At 42.0% G+C, this 18,407-nt stretch overlaps 1 protein-coding gene across 1 annotated transcript in view; it reads left to right on the forward strand.

Annotated features, from left to right (window-relative positions):
- LOC124033682 (genetic suppressor element 1-like) overlaps window positions 1–18,407 on the forward strand; it is a 482,977-nt gene that overhangs the window by 114,647 nt on the left and 349,923 nt on the right.

An 18,407-nucleotide genomic window follows, 5' to 3' on the forward strand; every position in this document is an offset into this window, starting at 1 on the left:
CAGCCAATAGAGGCTCTGCACACACGTAGGCATTTTGTTGTCAGGCAGGACAGTGTCTTTGAAGCATTGGCACAAACACACACTGTTTTCTGAGTAAGGCTCAGATGAGGTAATGAAAAGACAGCAACAGTGAGTGTGTGTGAAGGTGTGTGGGTGGTGGTTGTTGTTGTCTGTCATTACACACCGCCCACTGACTGACTCTACAGAGACTGTGGTTTAGGGAAGCTGCCTACCTGCCTGCTGGATATACACCTACTGATCTATCTCTTTCGTCTGCTTCCAACCCCCCTCTTTGATCTCTCTCTCTCTCTCTCTCTCTCTCTCTCTCTCTCTCTCTCTCTCTCTCTCTCTCTCTCTCTCTCTCTCTCTCTCTCTCTCTCTCTCTCTCTCTCTCTCTCTCCCTCTCTTTACATCCATAATGTCTCTCTCTCGCTCTCTCTCTCTCTTTCTCTCTTGCGCTCTCTCTCACTTTCTCTTTCTCTCTCTCACTCTCTCTCTTTACATCTATAATGTCTCTCTCTCGCTCTCTCTCTCTCTTTCTCTCTCTCTCTCTCTCTCTCCCTCTCTCTTTACATCTATAATGTCTCTCTCTCGCTCTCTTTCTCTCTCGCGCTCTCTCTCACTTTCTCTTTCTCTCTCTCGCTCTCTCTCTTTACATCTATAATGTCTCTCTCTCGCTCTCTCTCTCTTTCTCTCTCTCTCTCTCTCTCTCTCCTCTCTCTTTACATCTATAATGTCTCTCTCTCGCTCTCTTTCTCTCTCTCTCTCTCTCTCTCTCTCTCTCTCTCTCTCTCTCTCTCTCTCTCTCTCTCTCTCTCTCTCGGACACACAACACTACACCATCTGTCTACAGACTTGCCGACTTGGAGCTGCACACCATGCACGCAAGCACACACACACACACACACACACACACACACACACACACACACACACACACACACACACACACACACACACACACACACACACACACACACACACACACACACACACACACACACACACACACACACACACACACACACACACACACACACACACACACACACACACACACACACACACACACACACACACACACACACACACACACACACACACACACACACACACACACACACACACACACACACACACACACACACACATCTCCTCCCTAAACACACACACACATAAACAGGCATGCTATCTATCTCAGATCACCATGCCTGCTTGTTTATCTATTGCCTGGTAACAGAGACAGCCTATCAACATACACCACACCCTTCTGAGGGCCAGATTAGGATCTGTGGTGGGACTGTTGGTAAACACACACACACACACACACACACACACACACACACACACACACACACACACACACACACACACACACACACACACACACACACACACACACACACACACACACACACATAAACAGGCACACACACACACACACACACACACACACACACACACACACACACACACACACACACACACACACACACACACACACACACACACACACACACACACACACACACACACACACACACACACACACACACACACACACACACACACAAGCCACAAATTCTGGCCTGTCATTGCTCCCTATTGTTTAGCTGGTTGTTTTCTCTTGGTGTGACTGGCAGCAGATGGCTACCACTGAGTTGTCAGAGCTGAACTGGCCGGCCTGGGGCACACATGCGCACACACACACACACACACACACACACACACACACACACACATGTACACACACACATACACACACACACATGCGCACACACACACACACACACACACGCACGCACACACACACACACACACACACACACACACACACACACACACACACACACACACACACACACACACACACACACACACACACACACACACACACACACACACACACACACACACACACACACACACACACACACACACACACACCATTGAATCATGTCTAAACTAAACATATATTGTTTCTCTACAGGTTCCCCTCATGACCCCTCTCCCTGTATGACTGTGGAATCTCATCACGAGGCCACCTGACTATTACCATGTATAAAGGGACATTGTGTGTGTGTGTGTGTGTGTGTGTGTGTGTGTGTGTGTGTGTGTGTGTGTGTGTGTGTGTGTGTGTGTGTGTGTGTGTGTGTGTGTGTGTGTGTGTGTGTGTGTGTGTGTGTGTGAGGGAGGGAGCAGGTGTCATACCTAATGGAGTGTGTTACTGCAGCTTGAAAGCAGCTGCTGTTCTCTGGGGTCATGATGAGTCAGCCAGGGATTGAAGGTCAGAGTCAGAGAGTGTTGTAGTCTGTAACTCCATGGACACATTCCTCTACTACTAATGATGTCATGATGAATGGGAATCAATGGGACATAGGGACTGATGGTTGATTGGTACTTTAGTTCTGGCCTCTTGTAGCTTATAGCTGCAGAAAGAGGGGGATAATGGGAATAGAGGGAGGATAGAATGGAGAAGAGGAGAGAGATAATAGAACTAGGAGGATACTGCATCCTCTGCCTCCCCTGCCGTTAGCCAGTTCCTCTCCCGCTCCCTCCCTCCCTCCCTCCCTCCCTCCCTCCCTCCCTCCCTCCCTCCCTCCCTCCCTCCCTCCCTCCCTCCCTCCCTCCCTCCCTCCCTCCCTTCCCTCTCCCCCTCTCTCTCTCTTACTCTCTCTCCCTCTTTGCATGCTGGGAGTGTTTGGTGCATGCTGGGAATTGTGTGAGCGAGTGTTGTGTAGAGTTAGATATCTTGGTTTTTCTTTTACATTTCCTTTTCTTGGTGCTATCTGTTTTTTCTTCCTATGCATTTTTAAAGTTATCATCATTTTTATTTAGTTGTTGTGGTAGAATTAGGTATATTCTTTTTCGTGTCGAAATTACCCTGGTTTTGGCGGGGATGGCGACCCACATGGGGACACTGTCCCTATCACTTCGATACGGCTTTAGGTGTGTTACTGAAGCTACTGTCACTGTGGAGGAGTTTCTGGTTGCCGTAAGAGAAAGGTAAGATATGAGAATGTTGCTTATTCGTCACGGATTAATAAAGCAGTGGTGGTCTTTCTTAAAGAAGAGTGTCTTGTAGATCAGATGGTTGAGCATGGTGTACTTCTTAAAGAAGAGTGTCTTATTGATCGTATGGTTGAGCATGGTGTACTTCTTAAAGAAGAGAGTCTGGTAGATCGTATGGTTGAGCATGGTGTACTTCTTAAAGAAGATAGTCTTGTAGATCGTATGGTTGAGCATGGTGTACTTCTTAAAGAAGAGAGTCTGGTAGATCGTATGGTTGAGCATGGTGTACTTCTTAAAGAAGAGAGTCTGGTAGATCGTATGGTTGAGCATGGCGTACTTCTTATAGAAGAGTGTCTTGTAGATCAGATGGTTGAGCATGGTGTACTTCTTATAGAAGAGTGTCTTGTAGATCGTATGGTTGAGCATGGTGTACTTCTTAATTAATTGTTAGGGATTAGCTCCCTCTGTGGGGATCAAATCAGCGGAAATTTCAAGAGCGCCACATATAGTTTTTGATAAAAATCAAACTTTCATTAAAACACACATGCAAGGTACTGAATTAAAGCTACACTCGTTGTGAATCTAGCCACCGAGTCAGATTTGTAAAATGCCTTTCGGCAAAAGCATGAGAAGCTACTATCTGATTGCATGCACCCCCAAAGTACTGGAACGTCACCTGAAACAACATATTTTGCGGTAGCCGGCGCTACCCAAAACGCAGAAATAAAATATAAAACATTCATTACCTTTGACGAGCTTATTTCTTGGCACTCCTATATATCCCATAAACATCACAATTGGGTCTTTTTCCCGATTAAATCCGTCATTGTGTAGCCAAAATGACGTTTTCTGAAGACCGGTCTGATCCAGGAATATTCCCTTTTACAAGACGCAACATCGCTTTTTAAAATTACAAAAGTTACCTATAAACTTTTACAAAACACTTCAAACTACTTTTCTAAACCAACTTTAGGTGTTAATAAACATTAATAATCTATACAATTCATCACGGGGCGATCTGTATTCAATAGCAGCGAGTCTTGAAATCAGCGGCCATCTTTTCCATTTTAACAACATCCTGTTGAGAGACTAAAACAGGAAAGGGCAAAACGTCATACAACCAAGGATTAAGTCTGCTAGAAATGCCAGCACTGGCGACATCGTGTAGAAGCTGTAGGCGTTTACCGGGCATCTTCATGTATTTGCAGTCACCTTGAACAATACATTGACTGGCGGATTAATATATTTTTTGTATTTTTGGAGAACAGTTTTTCGAGGGATTTTTACTTCTAAACACGTTGTGTTATAGCCACAGACACGATTTAACCAGTTTTAGAGACTTCAGAGTGTTTTCTATACACACATACTTATCATTTGCATATACTATATTCCTGGCATGAGTAGCAGGACTTTGAAATGTTGCGTGATTTTTAACAAAAAGCTGCGAAAATTTGCATGATCCATAAGTGGTTTTAAAGAAGAGCACCTTGTTGATCGTATGGTTGAGCATGGTGTACTTCTTATAGAAGAGTGTCTTGTAGATCGGATGGTTGAGCATGGTGTACTTCTTAAAGAAGAGTGTCTTGTAGATCGTATGCTTGAACATGGCGTACTTCTTAAAGAAGAGTGTCTTGTAGATCGTATGGTTGAGCATGGTGTACTTCTTAAAGAAGAGTGTCTTGTTGATCGTATGGTTGAGCATGGCGTACTTCTTAAAGAAGAGTGTCTTGTAGATCGTATGGTTGAACATGGCGTACTTCTTAAAGAAGAGTGTCTTGTAGATTGTATGGTTGAGCATGGTGTACTTCATAAAGAAGAGCGTCTTGTTGATCGTATGGTTGAGCATGGCGTACTCCTTAAACAAGAGCACCTTGTAGATCGTATGGTTGAGCACATTTATTCCCAATGAGCTATTGGAGCACGAGTTATTGCACTTTGGGAAGTTCAATTAAGATTGTCCCGTTGGGTTGCAAACACCCGGCTTTGAAAAAGATTGTTGTTTCGGCGACATGTGTTTATGTTTTTGGACTCACCGGAGCAGACTTGAGCTATCGTTTAAAGTCATGTTTGACAACAGACTATATATGGCTTATGCTAGTACGGGTAGTCAACAGTGTTTTGAGTGTGGGGATGTTGGTCATAAGCGACATGCTTGCCCGAAAAGGGAGAAGGCAGAGGGAGGGGCACAGGTGGTCCTCATACCACCTGGGCCCGCTGATGTAGGGAGAGGTGGGTCGACAGCGGTAGAGCAGCCACAAACACCTGTTGCTGAGCAACAAGTTGTCCGTGTTGAGGGAACGGAGTTACAACTTGTACCAGAGGGAAATTTTAGGAGGTGAGGAGGTGCCCAGTACGAGTGCTGGGGTACAGGGGGGTTCATGTGGAGCTAATCTCTCAGGTATTGGAGGAGATGCCTGGTACGAGTGATGGGGTGCAAGTGGGGAGTGTTGAGAGGGGTCAGGGGTCAGGGGTCTGTGGCCTCAGTCGATGAGGATCAGGAGAAGGACATGGATATCTCTATTGATAAGTTAGCAGCTGGCGACGACTCAATTTACAAGTTAAATTGGTTAAATTGGTTCCTGGATCAGACTTTTGGGAACTTGGGAACTCTGTCAAATTGGCATATTTTTTTGGTGTTGATAAGTTTGTGAGGTCAGCTGTGATGTTACAGAAGACGGTGGGGTTAGACCAGTTGAGTGAGAAGAAGCAGTTTCGCTTGAGGAAATGTGTTACTGCCTGTCACAGCAGCAAAAGGTGGTGGGAAACGTGGGCAGGTTAAGAGAAAATTAAAACAATGATGATGATCATGCCTTATAGGGAGTTTTTTTCTCTTTGGTTTCTCTATGGTTTCTTCTGCTTTTCCTTTCTCTTTTCAACATGGAGGTACTAAGGGTCGGTTCTCTCAATATTAATGGGGGAAGGGACAGGAATAAGAGGGCTTGGGTATTAGAAGTAATAAAACAGAAAAGGCTTCATGTAGTTTTTCTACAGGAGACACATAGTGATGAGGCTAATGAGGTTGACTGGGGTATATGCATATAAAGAGTCATGATACTAATTTCAGTGCTGGGGTGGCCATTTTGTTTTTCTCAGACTGGGGTGACTGTGGTATCTACAACAGAGATTGTCAAGGGACGGGTTTTATTGGTCAAAGTGAATGTTATGTTTATTTATTTTTTATTTTTTATGTTTATGCTCCTAATGAGGGTACAGAGCGTATTTCTGTATTTGGTCAACTGGTGGTCCTTCTGAAGCTCAGTTGGTAGAGCATGGCGCTTGTAACGCCAGGGTAGTGGGTTCGATTCCCGGGACCACCCATACGTAGAATGTATGCACACATGACTGTAAGTCGCTTTGGATAAAAGCGTCTGCTAAATGGCATATATTATTATTATTATTATTATTATTATATTATTATTAACTAAAGGAAACCTTAAGACAGTGTGATCAAGAGGGGTGTATGGTTTTAGGGGGGGACTGGAACTGTACAGTAGATTTTACTGTTGACCACACTGCCGAAGAACCTCATCTGCGGTCAGCCACTTGCCTGTCTGGTCTATTAACTGAGTTGAGCTTTCTGATGTGTTGAGAGTAAGGAATGCAAAAGTTAGGCAGACATGGCTTAAAGGTAATGAAGGTGGTGTCAGTGCAGCAAGGTTAGACAGGTTGTATGTATCTGATCACTACTGTAGTAGGTTTGGAAGGTTAGACAGGTTGTATGTATCTGATCACTACTGTAGTAGGGTTGGAAGGTTAGACAGGTTGTATGTATCTGATCACTACTGTAGTAGGGTTGGAAGGTTAGACAGGTTGTATGTATCTGATCACTACTGTAGTAGGGTTGGAAGGTTAGACAGGTTGTATGTATCTGATCACTACTGTAGTAGGTTTGGAAGGTTAGACAGGTTGTATGTATCTGATCACTACTGTAGTAGGGTTGGAAGGTTAGACAGGCTGTATGTATCTGTCACTACTGTAGTAGGGTTGGAAGGTTAGACAGGTTGTATGTATCTGATCACTACTGTAGTAGGGTTGGAAGGTTGTATGTATCTGATCACTACTGTAGTAGGGTTGGAAGGTTAGACAGGTTGTATTTATCTGATCACTACTGTAGTAGGTTTGGAAGGTTAGACAGGTTGTATGTATCTGAGCACTACTGTAGTAGGTTTGGAAGGTTAGACAGGTTGTATGTATCTGAGCACTACTGTAGTAGGGTTGGAAGGTTAGACAGGTTGTATGTATCTGATCACTACTGTAGTAGGGTTGGAAGGTTAGACAGGTTGTATGTATCTGATCACTACTGTAGTAGGGTTGGAAGGTGTGACATTACTCCTGTGGGTTTCTCTGATCACCATATTGTTACTGTTGATATTCGCTTGTCCACAAAGGTCATCACCTTACTGGTATTTTAATATTAAGTTGTTACATGATGCCATGTTTTGGGAGGGTGTAGTGGAGAAAGTGTGTGCCAGACTGTCTAGGTGGAAATGGGTGCTACCCCGGCTGTCTTATAGGGGAAGGGTGCTGGTAGCTAATAATGTTGCTGCCTCTACCCTGTGGCACAGACTAATGATTTTACAGCCACCGGGGGGAAGGCGACGACACGACGACGACAAGAGCTTCAGAGGACCCTTGTCAATTTCTTCTGATCTGGACAACACTGGATTAAAGCTGCAGCCCTGTACCTGCCACTGCACTAGGGTGGGGAAGGCCTGGTGGACATTTCCTCTAGGATCATGGCTACACCTGGATCCTACTGTTGGGGAGGGGTGTCCATTATGCATCTGGTATACCTGGATCCTACTGTTGGGGAGGGGTGTCCATTATGCATCTGGTATACCTGGATCCTACTGTTGGGGAGGGGTGTCCATTATGCATCTGGTACACCTGGATCCTACTGTTGGGGAGGGGTGTCCATTATGCATCTGGTACACCTTGATCCTAGTGTTGGGGAAGAGTGTCCATTATGCATCTGGTACACCTGGATCCTACTGTTGGGGAAGGGTGTCCATTATGCATCTGGTACACCTTGATCCTACTGTTGGGGAAGAGTGTCCATTATGCATCTGGTACACCTGGATCCTACTGTTGGGGAAGAGTGTCCATTATGCATCTGGTATACCTGGATCCTACTGTTGGGGAAGAGTGTCCATTATGCATCTGGTACACCTGGATCCTACTGTTGGGGAAGGGTGTCCATTATGCATCTGGTACACCTGGATCCTACTGTTGGGGAAGAGTGTCCATTATGCATCTGGTACACCTTGATCCTACTGTTGGGGAAGAGTGTCCATTATGCATCTGGTACACCTGGATCCTACTGTTTGGGAAGAGTGTCCATTATGCGTCTGGTACACCTGGATCCTACTGTTGGGGAAGAGTGTCCATTATGCGTCTGGTACACCTGGATCCTACTGTTGGGGAAGAGTGTCCATTATGCGTCTGGTACACCTGGATCCTACTGTTGGGGAAGGCTGTCCATTCTGCGTCTGAAACTCTAGCACCCAGGTTGGTTGGGATGATTGAGCTGATCACTTCTTGGTTCTCAGCTTTGGGAGAGATTTTCTCTTCCCAACTGTTTATATTTGGGCTAAAGTACAGTTTATTCTGGGACAGCCTATTACAAACTGGTTAAACAATATTCATCTGTTTATGAGTATATGGGGTATCCCAGACCCAATAAAGGTGATTTAAAACTCACAAAACTCTCTCTCTCTCTGTCATTCAGTGTGTGATACTCAGGACATCAGTAATTACCCTGAGAGAGGGAACACTATAGAAAGAAGGTGGAATGATAGAGCTGGATCTAAGAGACAAATACAGGGAGGAATGTTTAGTTGGGAGGCAGGGAGTTTTCTCTCTCTCCTCCAGTTACTACCCCCCCCCCCAACACACACACACTTCCCTCTCCTGTCCTGACATTTTCACCTCTGACTTGCTCTGACCTCTTCCTCCAGTGGCACAGCCAATCTGGCGCTCCTGTTGTGGTATGTGTGTGTTTGGCAGTTTTTGAGTGCGTGCGTGTGTGTGAAATCAAGACACTTCAAACAGTTCTTTCTTTCTTGTGTGTGTGTGTGTGTGTGTTGTCTCAGGGTGTTAACTGATAGTTATATCTGGGCTTTGAGGCAGTATTAGTCATGTGTTTTGGAGAGGGAAGGTTATCATTGACCACAGAGCGTGACCAGACTGATATCACTCACAGTGTGAGGTATCTATCTATCTATCTATCTATCTATCTATCTATCTATCTATCTATCTATCTATCTATCTATCTATCTATTAATATCTTTCTCTGTCTCTTTTTCTCTCTCTCGATCTCCCTCTCTCCCTCCCTCTCTTTTTCTCTCTCTCGATCTCCCTCTCTCCCTCCCTCTCTTTTTCTCTCTCTCGATCTCCCTCTCTCCCTCCCTCTCTTTTTCTCTCTCTCGATCTCCCTCTCTCCCTCCCTCTCTTTCTCTCTCTCTCGATCTCCCTCTCTCCCTCACTCCCTCTCCTTTTCTCCATCTCTCCCTCCCTCTCTTTTTCTCTATCTATCTATCTCTTTGTCCCTCCCTCTTTTTTCTCTATCTCCCTCTCTCTCTCTCTTTGTCCCTCCCTCTTTTTCTCTATCTCTCTCTCTCGCCCTCCTTCCCTCTCTTTTTCTCTCTCTCTCTCCCTCTCTCCCTCTCTCCCTCTCTTTTTCTCTATTTCTCTATTTCTCTCTCTCTCCCTCTCTCCCTCTCTCCCTCTCTTTTTCTCTATCTCTCTCTCCCTCTCTTCCTCTCTTTTTCTCCATCTCCCCTCCCTCCCTCTTTTTTCTCTCTCTCTATTTCTCTCTTTCTCTCCCTAACCCCCTAATCTCACCACCCCCCCTCTGTTTTCCTCCCTCTGCCTCTCTCTTCCAGAGTGATATACTGGAGCTCTTAAAGTTGAGTAATTGCTACTGTCTCACCCAGGCGTCCACTGACTGGGACTGTTTTGAAATGAGCTTTTCATGTCTGTCTAGAGACGGTGTGTGTGTGTGTGTGTGTGTGTGTGTGTGTGTGTGTGTGTGTGTGTGTGTGTGTGTGTGTGTGTGTGTGTGTGTGTGTGTGTGTGTGTGTGTGTGTGTGTGTGTGTGTGTGTGTGTGTGTGGAAGCATCATTAGCAAGCCATGTATTATTCTGTAACCCCTAACTCTTTTACATAGTACACAATCGCTCTCATACCCCCCAACTTCTCCTCCTCTCCTCCTTTCTCCTCTTCCTCTCCTCCCTTCTCCTCCTCCTTCTCCCTTCTTGTCCTCCTCATTTCCTCCCTTCTCCTCCTCCTTTCTTCCCTTCTCCTACTCCTCTCCTTCCTTCTCCTCCTTTCCTTCCTTCTCCTCCTCCTTTCTTCCCTTCTCCTTCCTTCCTTTCCTTCCTTCCTTCCTTCCTTCTTCTCCTCCTCCTCTCCTCCTTTCCTCTTACCCCCTCCTGTATTTGGTCAAGAATAGCAGCTTATGGTTGACGAGTTAGGACTGAGATCCCCCTCTCTCTCTCTCTCTCTCTCTCTCTCTCTCTCTCTCTCTCTCTCTCTCTCTCTCTCTCTCTCTCTCTCTCTCTCTCTCTCTCTCTCTCTCTCTCTCTCTCTCTCTCTCTCTCTCTCTCTCTCTCTCTCTCTCTGTCTCTCTCTCTCTCTCTCTCTCTCTCTCTCTCTCTCTCTCTCTCTCTCTCTCTGTCTCTCTCCATCTTAAATTCCTAAATGCCAGGATGATAGGCTTGGAGCGATGGAGATCTCCTTTTATAATGTCACAGTCCTCCCTCCATCCCTCCCTCCATCCTTTCCTTAGGTCTTCCATAGTCAGGCCACATATGATCTGTCATACAAAGAGCCTAGAGACCATGCTCAATATCCTCCTCCATCCTATTTCAGTCTGCAATACCACATTCAACCAGCAGAGAGCACATGTAGACCCTTGAATGAATGTGGTGTTGAGTCACTCCTGAGCGCTGTTGATGCTCAGATGTATACAGAAATAAATGTGCAGGATCAGTACAGGGCCATGAAGCGTTTCAAATGTATCTCTTAGTCCCAGAGGCACACTGTTAGTTAGTGCTGTGGTTGCCGTGGGTATGTTTGTTTGTGTGTGTGTGTGTGTGTGTGTGTGTGTGTGTGTGTGTGTGTGTGTGTGTGTGTGTGTGTGTGTGTGTGTGTGTGTGTGTGTGTGTGTGTGTGTGTGTGTGTGTGTGTGTGTGTGTGTGTGTGTGTGTGTGTGTGTGTGTGTGTGTGTGTGTGTGTTTGTGTGTTGTCAGTTTAGAGGGAGGAAGAGTGACAAAATATAACATGTATAAGAGGTTGAGTCGAATCTCAAACATGATCAAACAGACAGGGACACGTTATGGATGTAAATATGTAAAGAGAGAGAGAGAGACATTATGGATGTAAAGAGAGAGAGAGAGACATTATGGATGTAAAGAGAGAGAGAGAGACATTATGGATGTAAAGAGAGAGAGAGAGAGACATTATGGATGTAAAGAGAGAGAGATTACATTATGGATGTAAAGAGAGAGAGAGAAGACATTATGGATGTAAAGAGAGAGAGAGAGACATTATGGATGTAAAGAGAGAGAGAGACATTATGGATGTAAAGAGAGAGAGAGACATTATGGATGTAAAGAGAGGATGACATTATGGATGTAAAGAGAGAGAGACATTATGGATGTAAAGAGAGAGAGATGTAAATTATGGATGTAAAGAGAGAGAGAGACATTATGGATGTAAAGAGAGAGAGAGACATTATGGATGTAAAGAGAGAGAGACATTATGGATGTAAAGAGAGAGAGAGACATTATGGATGTAAAGAGAGAGAGATGACATTATGGATGTAAAGAGAGAGAGAGAGACATTATGGATGTAAAGAGAGAGAGAGACATTATGGATGTAAAGAGAGACATTATGGATGTAAAGAGAGAGAGAGACATTATGGATGTAAAGAGAGAGAGACATTATGGATGTAAAGAGGAGAGAGACATTATGGATGTAAAGAGAGAGAGAGACATTATGGATGTAAAGAGAGAGAGAGACATTATGGATGTAAAGAGAGAGAGAGACATTATGGATGTAAAGAGAGAGAGACATTATGGATGTAAAGAGAGAGAGAGAGAGAGATTATGGATGTAAAGAGAGACATTATGGATGTAAAGAGACATTATGGATGTAAAGAGAGAGAGAGACATTATGGATGTAAAGATAGAGAGAGACATTATGGATGTAAAGAGAGAGAGAGACATTATGGATGTAAAGAGAGAGAGAAAGAGAGACATTATGGATGTAAAGAGAGAGAGAGACATTATGGATGTAAAAAGAGAGAGAGACATTATGGATGTAAAGAGAGAGAGAGAGACATTATGGATGTAAAGAGAGAGAGAGACATTATGGATGTAAAGAGAGAGACATTACAGATGTAAAGAGAGAGAGAGACATTATGGATGTAAAGAGAGAGAGACATTATGGATGTAAAGAGAGAGAGAGACATTATGGATGTAAAGAGAGAGAGAGACATTATGGATGTAAAGAGAGGATGTAAAGAGAGACATTATGGATGTAAAGAGAGAGAGAGACATTATGGATGTAAAGAGAGAGAGACATTATGGATGTAAAGAGAGAGAGAGATTATGGATGTAAAGAGAGAGAGAGACATTATGGATGTAAAGAGAGAGAGACATTATGGATGTAAAGAGAGAGAGAGACATTATGGATGTAAAGAGAGAGAGAGAGACATTATTATGGATGTAAAGAGAGAGAGAGACATTATTATGGATGTAAAGAGAGAGAGACATTATGGATGTAAAGAGAGAGAGAGACATTATGGATGTAAAGAGAGAGAGAGACATTATGGATGTAAAGAGAGAGAGAGAGACATTATGGATGTAAAGAGAGAGACATTATGGATGTAAAGAGAGAGAGAGACATTATGGATGTAAAGAGAGAGAGACATTATGGATGTAAAAGAGAGAGAGAGACATTATGGATGTAAAGAGAGAGAGAGACATTATGGATGTAAAGAGAGAGAGAGACATTATGGATGTAAAGAGAGAGAGAGACATTATGGATGTAAAGAGAGAGAGAGACATTATGGATGTAAAGAGAGAGAGACATTATGGATGTAAAGAGAGAGAGAGACATTATGGATGTAAAGAGAGATGAAAGAGAGAGAGAGACATTATGGATATGGATGTTATGGATGAAAGAGAGAGAGAGACATTATGGATGTAAAGAGAGAGAGAGAGACATTATGGATGTAAAGAGAGAGAGAGACATTATGGATGTAAAGAGAGAGAGAGATGTAAAGAGAGAGAGACATTATGGATGTAAAGAGAGAGAGAGACATTATGGATGTAAAGAGAGAGAGAGACATTATGGATGTAAAGAGAGAGAGGATGAAAGAGAGAGAGAGAGATTATGGATGTAAAGAGAGAGAGAGACATTATGGATGTAAAGAGAGAGAGACATTATGGATGTAAAGAGAGAGAGAGATGTAAGATTTATGGATGTAAAGAGAGAGACATTATGGATGTAAAGAGAGAGACATTATGGATGTAAAGACATTATGGATGTAAATTATGGATGTAAAGAGAGAGAGACATTATGGATGTAAAGAGAGAGAGACATTATGGATGTAAAGAGAGAGAGAGACATTATGGATGTAAAGAGAGAGAGAAAGATTATGGATGTAAAGAGAGAGAGAGAGACATTAATGTAAAGAGAGAGAGACATTATGGATGTAAAGAGAGAGAGAGACATTATGGATGTAAAGAGAGAGAGAAAGAGAGAGAGACATTATGGATGATGTAAACATTATGGATGAGAGAGAGAGACATTATGGATGTAAAGAGAGAGAGAGACATTATGGATGTATGGATGAAATGAGAGAGAGACATTATGGATGTAAAGAGAGAGAGAGACATTATGGATGTAAAGAGAGGATGTAAAGATTTATGGATGTAAAGGATTATGGATGTAAGAGAGACATTATGGATGTAAAGAGAGAGAGAGATGTAAAGAGATTATGGATGTAAAGAGAGAGAGAGACATTATGGATGTAAAGAGAGAGAGAGACATTATGGATGTAAAGAGAGGATGTAGAGACATTATGGATGTATGGATGTAAAGAGAGAGAGACATTATGGATGTAAAGAGAGAGAGAGACATTATGGATGTAAAGAGAGAGAGAGACATATATGGATATGGATGTAAAGAGAGAGAGAGACATTATGGATGTAAAGAGAGAGAGAGACATTATGGATGTAAAGAGAGAGAGAGAGACATTATGGATGTAAAGAGAGAGAGAGACATTATGGATGTAAAGAGAGAGAGACATTATGGATGTAAAGAGAGAGAGACATTATGGATGTAAAGAGAGAGAGAGACATTATGGATGTAAAGAGAGAGAGAGGATGTAAAGAGAGAGAGACATTATGGATGTAAAGAGAGAGAGAGACATTATGGATGTAAAGAGAGAGAGGAGACATTATGGATGTAAAGAGAGAGACATTATGGATGTAAAGAGAGAGAGAGACATTATGGATGTAAAGAGAGAGAGAGATTATGACATTATGGATGTAAAGAGAGAGAGAGACATTATGGATGTAAAGAGAGAGAGAGACATTATGGATGTAAAGAGAGAGAGAGACATTATGGATGTAAAGAGAGAGAGAGAGACATTATGGATGTAAAGAGAGAGGATGTAAAGAGAGAGAGAGACATTATGGATGTATGAAAGAGAGACATTATGGATGTAAAGAGAGAGAGAGACATTATGGATGTAAAGAGAGAGAGATGTAAAGAGAGAGACATTATGGATGTAAAGAGGATGAAAGAGAGATTATGGATGTAAAGAGAGAGAGAGACATTATGGATGTAAAGAGAGAGAGAGACATTATGGATGTAAAGAGAGAGAGAGACATTATGGATGTAAAGAGAGAGACATTATGGATGTAAAGAGAGAGAGAGACATTATGGATGTAAAGAGAGACATTATGGATGTAAAGAGAGAGAGAGACATTATGGATGTAAAGAGAGAGAGACATTATGGATGTAAAGAGAGAGAGAGACATTATGGATGTAAAGAGAGAGAGAGACATTATGGATGTAAAGAGAGAGAGAGACATTATGGATGTAAAGAGAGAGAGAGACATTATGGATGTAAAGAGAGAGAGAGACATTATGGATGTAAAGAGAGAGAGAGACATTATGGATGTAAAGAGAGAGAGAGACATTATGGATGTAAAGAGAGAGAGACATTATGGATGTAAAGAGAGAGAGACATTATGGATGTAAAGAGAGAGAGACATTATGGATGTAAAGAGAGAGAGAGACATTATGGATGTAAAGAGAGAGAGAGAGACATTATGGATGTAAAGAGAGAGAGACATTATGGATGTATAGAGAGAGAGACATTATGGATGTAAACATAGAGAGAGACATTATGGATGTAAAGAGAGAGAGAGAGACATTATGGATGTAAAGAGAGAGAGAGACATTATGGATGTAAAGAGAGAGAGAGATGTAAAGAGAGAGAGAGACATTATGGATGTAAAGAGAGAGAGACATTATGGATGTAAAGAGAGAGAGAGGATGTAAAGAGAGAGAGACATTATGGATGTAAAGAGAGAGAGAGACATTATGGATGTAAAGAGAGAGAGGATGAAAGAGAGAGAGAGACATTATGGATGTAAAGAGAGAGAGACATTATGGATGTAAAGAGAGAGAGAGACATTATGGATGTAAAGAGAGAGAGAGTAAAGAGAGAGAGACATTATGGATGTAAAGAGAGAGAGACATTATGGATGTAAAGAGAGAGACATTATGGATGTAAAGAGAGAGAGACATTATGGATGTAAAGAGAGAGAGAGACATTATGGATGTAAAGAGAGAGAGAGACATTATGGATGTAAAGAGAGAGAGAGACATTATGGATGTAAAGAGAGAGAGACATTATGGATGTAAAGAGAGAGAGAGACATTATGGATGTAAAGAGAGAGAGAGACATTATGGATGTAAAGAGAGAGAGAGAGAGACATTATGGATGATGTTATGGATGTAAGAGAGAGAGAGACATTATGGATGTAAAGAGAGAGAGAGAGACATTATGGATGTAAAGAGAGAGAGAGACATTATGGATGTAAAGAGAGGATGTAAAGAGAGACATTATGGATGTAAAGATGGAGAGAGAGACATTATGGATGTAAAGAGAGAGAGACATTATGGATGTAAAGAGAGAGAGAGACATTATGGATGTAAAGAGAGAGAGAGACATTATGGATGTAAAGAGAGAGAGAGACATTATGGATGTAAAGAGAGAGAGAGACATTATGGATGTAAAGAGAGAGAGAGACATTATGGATGTAAAGAGAGAGAGAGACATTATGGATGTAAAGAGAGAGAGAGACATTATGGATGTAATAATAATAATAATAAAGAGAGAGAGAGACATTATGGATGTAAAGAGAGAGAGAGACATTATGGATGTAAAGAGAGAGAGAGACATTATGGATGTAAAGAGAGAGAGAGACATTATGGATGTAAAGAGAGAGAGATTATGGATGAGAGAGACATTATGGATGTAATTATGGATGTAGAGAGAGAGAGACATTATGGATGTAAAGAGAGAGAGAGACATTATGGATGTAAAGAGAGAGAGAGAGACATTATGATTATTATGGATGTAAAGAGAGAGAGAGACATTATGGATGTAAAGAGAGAGACATTATGGATGATGTAAAGAGAGATTATGGATGTAAAGAGAGAGAGAGATTATTATGGATGTAAAGAGAGAGAGAGACATTATGGATGTAAAGAGAGAGACATTATGGATGTATGGATGGATAAAGAGAGAGAGAGAGATTTATGGATGTAAAGAGAGAGAGAGACATTATGGATGTAAAGAGAGAGAGAGACATTATGGATGTAAAGAGAGAGAGACATTATGGATGTAAAGAGAGAGAGACATTATGGATGTAAAGAGAGAGAGAGACATTATGGATGTAAAGAGAGAGAGAGACATTATGGTAAAGAGAGTAATGTAAAGAGAGGAGAAAGAGAGAGACATTATGGATGTAAAGAGAGAGAGAGACATTATGGATGTATGGATGTTATGGATGTAAAGAGATGTAAAGAGAGAGAGAGACATTATGGATGTAAAGAGAGAGAGAGATTATGGATGTAAGAGAGAGAGAGACATTATGGATGTAAAGAGAGAGAGACATTATGGATGTAAAGAGAGAGAGAGACATTATGGATGTAAAGAGAGAGAGAGACATTATGGATGTAAAGAGAGAGAGAGACATTATGGATGTAAAGGATTATGGATAAAGAGAGAGAGAGACATTATGGATGTAAAGAGAGAGAGAGACATTATGGATGTAAAGAGAGAGAGACATTATGGATGTAAAGAGAGAGAGAGAGACATTATGGATGTATGTAAGACATTATGGATGTAAAGAGAGAGAGACATTATGGATGTAAAGAGAGAGAGAGACATTATGGATGTAAAGAGAGAGAGAGACATTATGGATGTAAGAGAGAGAGACATTATGGATGAGAGAGAGAGACATTATGGATGTAAAGAGAGAGAGAGACATTATGGATGTAAAGAGAGAGAGACATTATGGATGTAAAGAGAGAGAGACATTATGGATGTAAAGAGAGAGAGAGACATTATGGATGTAAAGAGAGAGACATTATGGATGTAAAGAGAGAGAGACATTATGGATGTATGAGATGTAAAGAGAGAGAGAGGATGTAAAGAGAGAGAGACATTATGGATGTAAAGAGAGAGAGAGAGACATTATGGATGTAAGAGACATTATGATGAGAGAGAGACATTATGGATGTAAAGAGAGAGAGAGACATTATGGATGTAAAGAGAGAGAGAGACATTATGGATGTAAAGAGAGAGAGAGACATTATGGATGTAAAGAGAGAGAGACATTATGGATGTAAAGAGATGTAAAGAGAGAGAGAGAGAGAGAGACATTATGGATGTAAAGAGAGAGAGAGAGATGAAAGAGAGAGACATTATGGATGAGAGAGAGACATTATGGATGTAAAGAGAGAGAGAGAGGATGTAAAGAGAGAGAGAGACATTATGGATGTAAAGAGAGAGAGACATTATGGATGTAAAGAGAGAGAGAGAGATTATGGATGTAAAGAGAGAGAGAGAGAAGAGAGAGACATTATGGATGTAAAGAGAGAGAGAGAGATTATGGATGTAAAGAGAGAGAGAGACATTATGGATGTAAAGAGAGAGAGAGAGAGAGAGACATTATGGATGTAAAGAGAGAGAGAGAGAGACATTATGGATGTAAAGAGAGAGAGAGAGAGACATTATGGATGTAAAGAGAGAGAGAGAGAGACATTATGGATGTAAAGAGAGAGAGAGACATTATGGATGT

The sequence above is a fragment of the Oncorhynchus gorbuscha genome, linkage group LG04 (assembly GCF_021184085.1).
Source record: "Oncorhynchus gorbuscha isolate QuinsamMale2020 ecotype Even-year linkage group LG04, OgorEven_v1.0, whole genome shotgun sequence".
Classification (NCBI taxonomy): Eukaryota; Metazoa; Chordata; class Actinopteri; order Salmoniformes; family Salmonidae; genus Oncorhynchus; species Oncorhynchus gorbuscha.